Raw genomic sequence first — 11,772 nt, 5'->3', positions numbered from 1 at the left:
AAAACAAACCGGGTGAAGAAAAAATCCCAAAAAATAACTAGAGCTTTCTCTCTTGATTAAAAGAGAGTACCATCACACCATTAAACATAAACTCAATCAAAATTTCTAAAATTTCTATAGACTTGTGAACAATTGCATCTCATCATAGGAACAACCAGCAAAGCACTAAAATTAAATCCTCAGCAAATATAAACAAACCCAGCAACATAATCCGATTTCCACAAACCAATTCAATCTCAAACAACAAATATAAAGTTTCTCAAAACAGAACCCACAAACCCACTAAAATTGAATCCTCAGCAAATATAAAGTTTTTTCCATTTTTAGAAATTCAAAACAGAACCCACAAACCCACTATTTCTCGGCAACCAAACGGTGAAACCCATTATATATAAACATTGTTTCTCACCTTTTTTTTTTGGTTTTCACAGACCGCGTAGACTGATCAAAGCTCTATGAGTGAGAGTTTTCTACTTCGGTGGACTTTATCAAACTTTAGGAGGAGAGGCCTGAGACGGTACACCTCGCTGTGGCTTTACCAAACTCTTCGCCGAAGAGGGTGACTGAGGGTGATTGAGTGCAGACTGAGTGAGAGAAGAGGGTGACTGAGGGTGGAGAGGGTGACTGAGAGAGGCCCTGAAGTGTGAGAGTGAGAGGGAGAGGGTGAGTGAGAGACCGAGAGACTGGAGAGGTGAGAGAGCTCTGTGAGTGAGACTGAAGAGGTGACACTGGAGAGGTGAGAGACTGTGAGAGAGGCGTTATTTTTAAAAAATGTCTCTGATTTCTCTGATTCTTCACACGTGCAAACTGAAACAGACAAGACAGGTGACCATAACTAAAAATCGAGTTTCTAAGACTCGGTAACCGATTCTTTAACCCTCGAGATCTAAGTGTCGTCCACGTCATTATCAACGCCAGGTGTAGTCCACATGGATGCTCGGTCAGAAATCGACTTTATAAGACTTGAATTCCACGTGTACTCCACGTGGCAGTAGGCCAGGTCAATTTAAGAAAACCGAGCCTGAAAGAGTCGATTTATTTAAGTAAAAATCGAGTCTGATAGACTCGAGATGTTACTAATATATATACTTCGTAATCGGGTCCAACTAACTGTATAGTTGTACAGTTATGGTTAAATACCAATTTCGTTCCTTGTTTGGTTTTTTGAATGAGTTATGGCGTGGTCCAATTGTTGGTGGTTTTGGTTCTTTGTTGGCCTTTGGGTTTCGACGGTGGTGGTCTGATTGTGGCTTTTGGGTTTCAATAATGGTGGTTTGATTGTGAGTGGTGGGCCATGAGGTTTGATGGGTTTTTTTATATGGGTTTACGATTTAGCATTATTTATTTATTTTTTTGTAGTTGGTGGATATGGATTTGTGGTAGTGGTAATTGTAGAGGTGGGTTTCAATATGATGTGATGGCGGTGGTTGGTTTTGAATGGTGGTGGTGGTAGTTGGTTGGTTGGTTTTTTTTTTTACACGAGGAATTTTTATAGGTTATTTTAATGTGTTGTAATATTAAAATAAAAAATGTGATGTAGGATATATTATTAAGCAGTATATTAAAATAGATAAAGTAATTCTTTTGTAGGATACCATTCAAAAATTCCTAGTCTTCATGCATTTTCTTTTCTTACCATTAAACAAAATGGGTTTTATTTTTTTACTATCACATTACCATTAAACAAGTGAAAAATTATGTTCACTTTTTTGTTTTTGAGAAATTTTGTTCTTTATTGAAAGAAATTATAGATTTTTAAAACAATTGATAAAAATGTGGGTAAAATACTATTTTATTTTGTAAATTTTATTAAAAGTATGTTTTTTTGTCTTTAAACTTTCAAAAAATATTTATTTTCATACTAATATTGTAAAGAGCTTTTCAAAACAGTTTAGAGATAAAAGTAGGGATAAATTTTTTTTTTTTTTTTAATTATAAACGAAATACAAGCTTTTGATAAAGTTTAAGTACCAAAAGTAAAAAATTTTCAATAGTTTAGAGATGAAAAATGAATTTTTCAAAGTTTACAAGTTTAAGTAAAAAATTTTCAATAGTTTAGAAACGAAAAATGAAATTTTCAAAGTTTACAAATTTATTGATGGAAAGCAAACTTATAGTAAAGTTTAGAAACCAAAATAATATTTTACCCTAAAAATATTGAATCACATGGTTTTATTCGAAGTGTCTATATATATATATATATATATATATTTATTTAAATGTTAAGTTATTTTGATCAAATAATCAAAATAATATTTTACCCTAAAAATATTGAATCACATGGTTTTATTCGAAGTGTCTATATATATATATATATATATATATTTATTTAAATGTTAAGTTATTTTGATCAAATAATCATACTTTCCTTCAATTTTGCACATTATTTGTGAGATTTTAAAGTATTTTTCTTTTAAACTTCAAGTAAATATTAAAAAAATCAATTCAAGATTTCCATTATATGTATATATATATAGATAAATATTAAATTTTATATTTGAATAATTTTCTAAATAATATTATTTTATTAATTTCTATTTTGGAGTGCTTGCACATTTATGTTTAAATTTAATAACGTCTTGTTTGTTATGTGATTCTTTAATTTCTTTTATTTATTTTAAAAAAAAAATCAATTATTAATCCAATAGGTGAACTAGTGAACCATCATGACTCTCTTGACAATTTAATGAATAGTTCGGTTTTGGTAACTATAATTAATATGCATGTCAACTATAATAATCTTATGGGTAAATTTCAAAATACACCCTTGAAATTTGGGGTTATTTGGATTTTACACTCTGAAGTTTGAGAAATTAGATTTCACACCCTAAAGTTTCATTCCATAAACAAAACTCAACCCTCTGTTAGTGACTTGCATAATGGCCGTTAAGTAACACATTGGCATGCTAATGTGTAATTTTCTTTTTTCCAAATCAACTCTACAAAATGACGCTGTTTAAAAGAAAACAAAAGCACTAGCACATTGAAATGACACTTTTTCACCCAAACTCAAAACACAAAACCATCTGTTTCTCCTCTCTCCAATTCTCTCTCTCCAATTAGTCTCTCTCTTCTGGTAGCCAGTTTTGCATCCTATGTGACTGTGCATCTTGGTTGAAATGTTTAGAAGTTGGAATAACTGAAAAATATATTTGAGTACTGAGTAATTTTGTTGATTTGAGAGTACTTATTATTACCTTTGATGTCTCTCTCTCCCACACAGACACGTACATTTGAGCTTTGCTTTTACATTATTGTTTTTTTAGCATAGTTGTTTACTAACCCATATGTGACTTTACGCCAAGTATCAATATTTTGGCTTCTTTTTGAGCTTTCTGTTGTGTGTTGTTTCAGCAGAAGAAAAAAAAGTGGGTTGAAGAGGCCTTGCTTTTGATTTTGATTTCTTGATGCTTCAAACCAACTAGGTAGTTCCTTAGCTTTAACCATTAGTTGGGTAGAAGAGAGAGACTAGTTGGAGAGAAAGAGAAGAGAATCTCACTGTCGCCATCTTAGACCTAAATTGGAGCCATCACTGATGGAGTTGAAGGCTAGGTTTGTGGCTTAGTAGGTTTGGTTTAGGGATTTTGGGAATCAGGATTAGTTGTGCTGAAACGGGTTGTATGAGTAAAGGCTTTGTGTTTTGAGTTTGGGAAAAACAGTGCCATCTCAATTTGCCAATGATTTTGCTTTCTTTGAAACGGTGTTGTAAAGCTAATTTGGAAAAAAAAAAAATTACACATCAACATGTCAGCTTGTCACTTAGCAACAATGTATGCAAGTCATTAACAGAAGTTTGAGTTTTGCTAACCAAATGAAACTTTAGGATGTAAAATCTAACTTCTCATATTTCAGTGTATAAAATCCAAGCAACTCCAAATTTCAGGGGTGCACTTTGCAATTTACTATAATGTTATTATTTGAAAAATTATTGCATTTTCTATTTGGATTTTTTAGTACAAGAATCATGTTTTTTAAATTAGTTACTTTTAAAAGAAGGACCATAGTTAGTAGAATTCGTCAGCTTTAAAATAAAAATGTATGTTTCAAAAATTTGATACAAAAACATGAAAACAAAGAAAGAATGAAACATATATAGTATGAGTATTTGTTCTTAAAGATCACGTAACAAAAATGTATAGAAACACTTGCCATATATATATATATATATTTTTTAAAGTAAAAGTAAAAGTAAAAGTTAAAGAAAAGAAAAGAAAATTTGTTTCACGATCATGTACAAAATTCTCAACAATTTAATTTGAAGGAATTGAGTTCAAGTTACATCTGATATAACTTTAAGCAATGTTACACCACTCAATAATTTTTAATTGAATACGAATTTTAACAAATCAACCATTGGATTATATTATCTTCGTACATTCTTCATGCTCGCAAAATTTCAAGATAATTAAATATCAATATTCATGTCATCAATCAATTTTTTAAATTCAAGTTTATGTAATTAAAATAATGCATAAAAGATAAATTTATGGATTGAATCATAAATAATAGCTGATTGACACGAATATTGGTATGCATGTTATGAAAATATTGAACGTACGATCCAATGTTGAAAATTTTAAAATATGAATTCAATAACAAATTATTGGATGATGTAACAATGTTTAGAGTTACACTATGTATAACATGAACCTAAACCAATTCGAAATATCTACTTAAGTAAAAACTTTATTTCAACAATTATGAATAAATTCTTGTTTCAAAAAGAAAAACAGTAATACTAATATACATATCAAAGAATGTTCTACTTATTCAAAGATCCAAAATAAATTATTGTAAGTTTTTTTCATCATAACTAAATTTATGTATTCGTAAAAAATAATCTAAACTAAATTTATGTAGGAAAAAAGAAAGACTATCTGTAGACATCAAAATTTTTATGATGTATGCATAACCATCCAATTGATCATGATTGAGTATCTTTGATCAAATTAATTTCTAATTGATGATGTAGACAATTAGCAAATAAAATCAAGCCATGTGGCAACATCAAATGAAGAAAGCCATGTGGCATCATCAGAAGAAAAGACTCATATGTAAGATTCTTATTAAATGGAAAACCAAATCAAATTCATAATTCATAATTAATTCTCAATAAAAGCTGAGAGAAAATTCCAAATCAAATGCTATTGAGTTCCCTATAAATAGAGGCTTTTCATATGAGAAAAGGACACAAAAACAGAGAGAGAAAAACCCTACTAACACTCCACCAAAATAGAGTCATCTCTAAGTCCAAAATAGCACCCTTGCTCTCTCAAAATCAAGCTTATTACTACTTCTTCAAATCAAAGTAGTAAGGGATTTTCCTTCAATTTTGTTCGAGATCAAGCCAACGGCCCTTGACCTCAAATCAAATACATCCAATCACACATCTAACTTGGAGACATCAAGACATGATTCAAGATCAAGCTTCATAGCCCTTCAAATCGTAAAGTTTCTTGGAAATTGAATCAGAGGAGTTTTATTGTTTTCTTTCACTGTAAAGAGTCATACAAAGGATTGTACTCACATATATACAAATCAATATAAATTGAAAATTTGTTACACTATTTCGTCACCCTGTGACTTATCTTTCTATGAATTTTGTTTGTACACTATCTTTTATGAAAGATCTACATTATTTTTGTTACATCATCATTAATATTTCAACCACTTCATCTAATGTGTCATCTTCCTATCTTGTTCATGATCAACATATTTGGAAAGCCCATTAAGTTTATCAAGATCGATTAAATCAAAGTCTTGAGATTCTAAGGTGTTAAATTTATTCATCATAGTCATGTTTATTCTTACCAAATAAGGCGACATCTTAGGAACCAACTTGTTTCTCTATTTTGTTTGCGCTAGTTTGAATACACTCTTTGCTCCACTAAAGTTCACATGATAAAGAATCTACAAGGTTGCCTCAAAATTCAAATTCATCATATTCCTATAAATGAAGTAACAATTACTAGTAATATTATATTGAAGTCAATTAAAGTAGACAGAACCAAAAAAAAAAAAAAAAATCAGTGAAATATTAAAAATTACATTAATAGTATAAAAAGAAGTATGTCAACTAAGGAAATAACATAAAGTATGACTTTTGTTGGACGCCCTTTTTTTGTCATTTGTCAAACCCATGTTTTAGTTGTAAGACTTGGGCTCTTTAAGGCTATAATAGAGTTAAGGGTGAAGTTGATTTTGGTTCCACCACGAAGAATAGATCCATTTTACAGAACCAATGTGTGCAAACAGCAATTCAAACAACTAGGAAGGAAAAATACATATATGCATATAAAGGAACTAAGAGAGTTATAGAGAAAAATGAGTATTTCAATGGATTTTATTCTTCCATGAAACTCAAAATAATGGTTCCCAGAGCCACATGACCTTTAATCTATGGAACCCAAAATATCGGTTCCCAGAGCCACAAGGCCTTTAATCCATGGAATCCAAAATACTGGTTCGTAGAGTCATAGGGCAAACCCAAAATACCTGTTCCCAGAGTCACAAGGCATTTCCTCTGTGGAACCTAAGATGTTGGTTTTCAGAGCCACAAGGCCCTTTAATCGTGGAATCCAAAATACTAGTTCCTAGCTTCGTAGAACCTGTCTCCAATTCCTTGTGTCGTGGAACCTTTCTACACATTTTGCTATGCAATGGGCTTTGTTCTTTTCCTTTACTATTGCAAGTTTTGGACATTAACAACACTATAACCTAAATATTCTCAAGTAAACATAAGGTTCTCAGCAAGTTAGTATATATATATATATATATATAAACTTCATAAAATGGGTTGGCCATAGAGTCTTTGGCCTCAATTCTCATAGATTTAATGCTTTGACCTAAGATTGCATGAGACTTGTGAGGTTTTAGACTCTAATCGAAGTGGTTTTGCTTAGACATCTCCCTCCAAGAGATTCAGGTGAGGAAGAATTTGCGGGAGAGAGGAAGTTCCTATTGGTGCATGTTGACATTACTCTACATGATATTTTCCTTCCCTCATTTTCTTTACTTTGTTTCTCTTTCTTTACTTTCTCTACTTTCTCCATGTGTTGCTAGGTTTTACTTTTGGGTTGGTTCCCTTGATGGTAGATATCATGGTTCTATAGTCATTGGATGGCTCTCAATTTCAACAAAGGTTCTCTATTTTCTCTACTAGCATGCACCTTAAGATTACTACATTTTTACCTTTTACTTATGGGCACTTTCCTTAGTGAAAGTTTCCTCTAAAGGGCTGCGGTGAAACACCTCAAATAAGAATCTTCCTCCCCTTCAGCCAAACCATTATACCATGATTCTCACAAAAGTGGGTCTCCTCTATATTTTTGGGATACATTTGGTAGAACCCATTAACTTTATTTTACACATTGGTTTCTTTAAGGATTCCTTTATGATTTTTTTACTAAGATGCTCAGCCCTTGGATTAACCCTAATTAATTAATTCAATTGCCTAAATTGATTAATTAGGTCAAATTATATGCACTAACATGAAGTAATGAACAAATCACAATTCTAATCTAAGGTGCTATGAAAATTAAATTTGATAGTGATTTGTTTACTAATGGGAGAAACCTTCACAATGCAAAAACTCCCACTGGATGAATTTCAGGTCATTATTCCTAATATTCAACTAATTAAGAACCAAGCAATTACAAGTACAAGGAATGTTACCCTCCTAATCTATCCCAAAGCACCTACCTGTAGTAGAATCCTTATACTAATCTCCAATTAGACTCAATCTTATAGAGAGTTCTTCAATTGCATAAATCTCCAATCTATGACTAACTCCCAACAACTGGAAGCTTGTTGGATGCAAAGTTCTTCACTATACACTTATAAAAGAGAAAGCAACTTGGTTACAAAATTCTAAAGCACATAAGAATAGAGTAACTTTACAAGAAGTATGTAGATTCTCTATGTGAGTCTCTGTGTATGTTGACGACTATAAAATAAAGTTTTTATATCATCTAGTAGGTTAGAGAATGAAACCCTAGAAAAGTATTGTCATCATGGGCCGAAAAACAGATTTGAGGATTCTAGATTTGTGAAACTTGAAGATCAAGAGGTATTGAAGTTCATTAATTCTCCATAGAAGTAGTTATCGAGCCATCAGTTTTCAGCTTTTCATACTTATTTCTTTGTGCAATCTTCATGTGTTCAATACTACCACTTGTAAAACCTTTTCAAGGTACTTCAAAATATTTTTGAATCCACTTAGAACTACCTAAATACAAATGAAGTGTGTTTTGTCATAGAATATGTGTGGACACATGGGGGAGTCACCACCTAGTTTTTGCAATGGTCTAGGAACCATATATATAGTGTCCTTTCGAGGGAGGACCATTGATCTTCCTACCAGAGTATGAGGTTAGAGTTTAGGTACGCTCTTGGGACTAAGGTTGTTCTCACATCATCGTGTCTTATACCTTAACTTTATTAAAAACAATCTCAACACTTGTACCCTAAACTCACACACACACACTAGCATGCATCTAACACATAATCATGGCATCTTTATCCCTAAACAAGCATAATTATCTATCCATAAAGCAAAAGGGAACCAAACACACATGAAAAACCCTAACATTCATCTAGCATATGAAAACCATATCGTACATCTAAAACAAGGCAGCAACTTAAACATGGCAGCAAGACATTAACATATCACAAACCCTAATCATACACCAAAGCATGTTCCATCATATCATCAAAGTAAATCATAACCCAAATGTATGAACATTTTCAATGCATGACTTACTTTTTACTTGCCTTACAACAACACAACACTTATGACATTAATGCATAGACATGTGAATGCATGGCATGGCATGAAAGCAAGAAAAAAAAAAGAAAAAAAAAAAAAAGAAACCCTAATCTAAGCATGTCAAACATATAAGAGACACAAGCACGTAAAAACATGTGAAAAACGCTTTAAAAGAAAATGGACAAAACATGTGGAACAAACAAAACAAACAAATAAGAAATCTAGATTAGGGTTTCTAGGTTGGCACTTGCGTATGCAGCCAAAAGCCTGTGTATACAGGATTTAACATGCGTATGCATGCTCATGATATGCGTGTGTAAGACCTACTTAGATCCCTAACCCAAAAGTGTGAAATGAAAAACAGAGCACAAGCAAGGAATCCCTTATTCTAACAACCTAGCATGCTCAGAACACAAACAAAACTATATACTAACCTAGGCAAACATGCATAAATAAAAACCAAACCAAAAAAACAAGATTAAAACAAGAAAAGAAAGACAAAATAAAAAGAAAAGCTAGAAATAATACCTTAAAGCAAAAAACTCCTAGGCTTATTTTTGACTATTCCCCTTAGTCAAATCTATCACAATTCAATAAAATAATGATAAGCAACATTAAACTAAAAGGATTAGGGCCAGAAAATTCCTCAATCAAATAAAAATGACTTGAGAGCGTTTTGTGAAAAACTCCATTTTGATTCATTGTTTTCTAGTGAATCTTAGATTTTTCCTATGAGATTTTTATGTGTTTTGAAAATGTACCATATCAAGTTTTATATAGTGGAAAAAATGGGGTTTGAAGTAGCTCCTAGATTATGTGGGATTCATTACAAACCTCAGCCATTATTGCAAAAAACTTATCTTTTTCATGTTTTTGAAACCCTAGTTGCATACGCAGAAATGTGCCTATATATGCATGCTTTGGTTTGCGTACGCAAGCCGCGGCCTACTTTGGTCATTTTATTTTCAAAAATAGATTTTTGTTCATTTAAAATGTTATATTTTCCATTTTGACACTTCTCAAGTCAATTTAATATTTGATTGGGCTCTAAACTGGCCTTAGGCCTTAGAGTTTAAGTATCATTAGAGAACAAGGGCAAGAGTCGTAATGAGTACAAAATACGGTATCTACAATATGCCAACTACATAAAAAATAAGACCTTTACAGAGTTTTCTATACAAGTTCTTGACAAAAAATTGAATTTCTAGATGAAATAAGGTAGCAAAACAATGCTAAGGCATCAAAATGACCCTTAATATAATTCTAATATCTAGGTTACACTCAACATTTAACTAAAAGGTAATATGGAATACTAAATGCAAAGAACTTACAATCTTACAGTTACATATCAGAAATGATGATACATGTAAGTATGGCCCAATCACGAGGACTTGATTAAAACAATGGGGCCCTCAAAGGGGCTGCTTTCCTCCTTAGTTTCCTCCTCTTGGATGATTGTGCAAGGTATTTTTTGTCTCCCAATGTTACATTGTCTAGGTCTTCAGTTTTCTCATTTGTTTGATTATCATGTAAGGCTAAAACCTGTCAACAATTAGAAGAATGATAATGAGCATATGTGTGGCTAATTTATATAGGCATCGATTGAGTTTTGGGTTAGTGAGAGTAGACAGTTGATATTTAACTTAGGATTTTTATTCTCTAACCTCCCTTTTTTTCATTGATTTAGTTCACATAAAATAAGACTAAATGAACTCATTTAGCCCATTACATAAAAATAATTTATAATTTCATTTATACTTAAAAAAAAAGTACATAAAAAATATTGTGATCGTAAATTCTCTTAAGTAACTACCCTAAAAAATATTTCTAAAGCCGCCATTTTGTGATCTAGTTTTAGGAGTATGGTTACTATGGCCGCAGGTTTAGGAGAAGTTGGTCCATCTTTTACATTATTGAATGTTGTATTATGTGTATGAATTCCACAGTATTGCCAAAAAAAAAAAAAAATCATCAAATATTATGCACTGAAAGTACAAGTTGTGTAGGAGCTTGGACTCCGAAAATAGTCTATTTTACCAAAATTCTATTATTTTTCTTCTCAAAATATTTCTTTTTTCTTTCAAAATATCTTTCATGTTCCATACTTCTACAAACAATCAGTATGTGGACAGTTAAATTTTTAGTGTTCTTTTCTGTGCGTTTGTATTTTCTTTTCTCTATTTTTTCCTATTTTATGTTTTGAGATCTTTACAAGCTAAAAATAGTCTTTAAAATTAACCATGTGTGGGAATGTGGGAATGCTATTTGGAGAACTTTTTGCCCAGCACCCACAGGCTTGTTGATGAATTGAGAAGTAAACAATTTAAAAAACAACCCTACTTGTCTAAGGACTGCCTGTTGTCTGACATCCTCCAGTTGATTAAAATTGCATATAAATGCAAATTTAGTGACCATGGAGAGGGTGAACCAGTATGACCTTCCATGTTCTACCTAGTTTTTCCTAGCTGATCAAAATCAATAAAAAAAGAGGAAGATGAAAAACTGACCTTGCATGCTACACTGCAATAGAGTGAATTATTTTGTACAGTCCTATTACAGAAGGTGCACCTATGGTCCTTTAAATTGCTCTGCTTCTGTTGTTGGTGGTGCTGGTGAGTTCTTGGCTTCAAAAATACCACTTTGGCTCCATTTGTATGATATGACTGTGAACAAGAAATTGCATGTAAACATTGGTTGATATATCTCCATGCGTTGCTATAATGTACGTGTCGCCAAATTTGGTGTTGCTACATTATCACATTGCTGTAATAGTTTACACAAATATACATTACTGCTATGGAAGCATATAAAAGAAATTGTGTTGGGATCATTGGTGGTACTGGTACGTGCGCTTTACATCTTTCGGCCAGGTTTTCCACTAGGACAGGTTAAGAGTCAGATCATATTCATATGAAAGAGCCTTTTAGTACTTGGCTGCAGGGGCGGAGCCAGAAATTTTTGTTTGGGGGGGCCGATTTGTGTTGCTAATTTATTAGTCTATACAA

Source organism: Quercus suber, unplaced genomic scaffold (assembly GCF_002906115.3).
Source record: "Quercus suber isolate HL8 unplaced genomic scaffold, Cork oak 2.0 scaffold_367, whole genome shotgun sequence".
NCBI lineage: Eukaryota > Viridiplantae > Streptophyta > Magnoliopsida > Fagales > Fagaceae > Quercus > Quercus suber.
Note: the sequence above shows the minus strand (reverse complement) of the source record.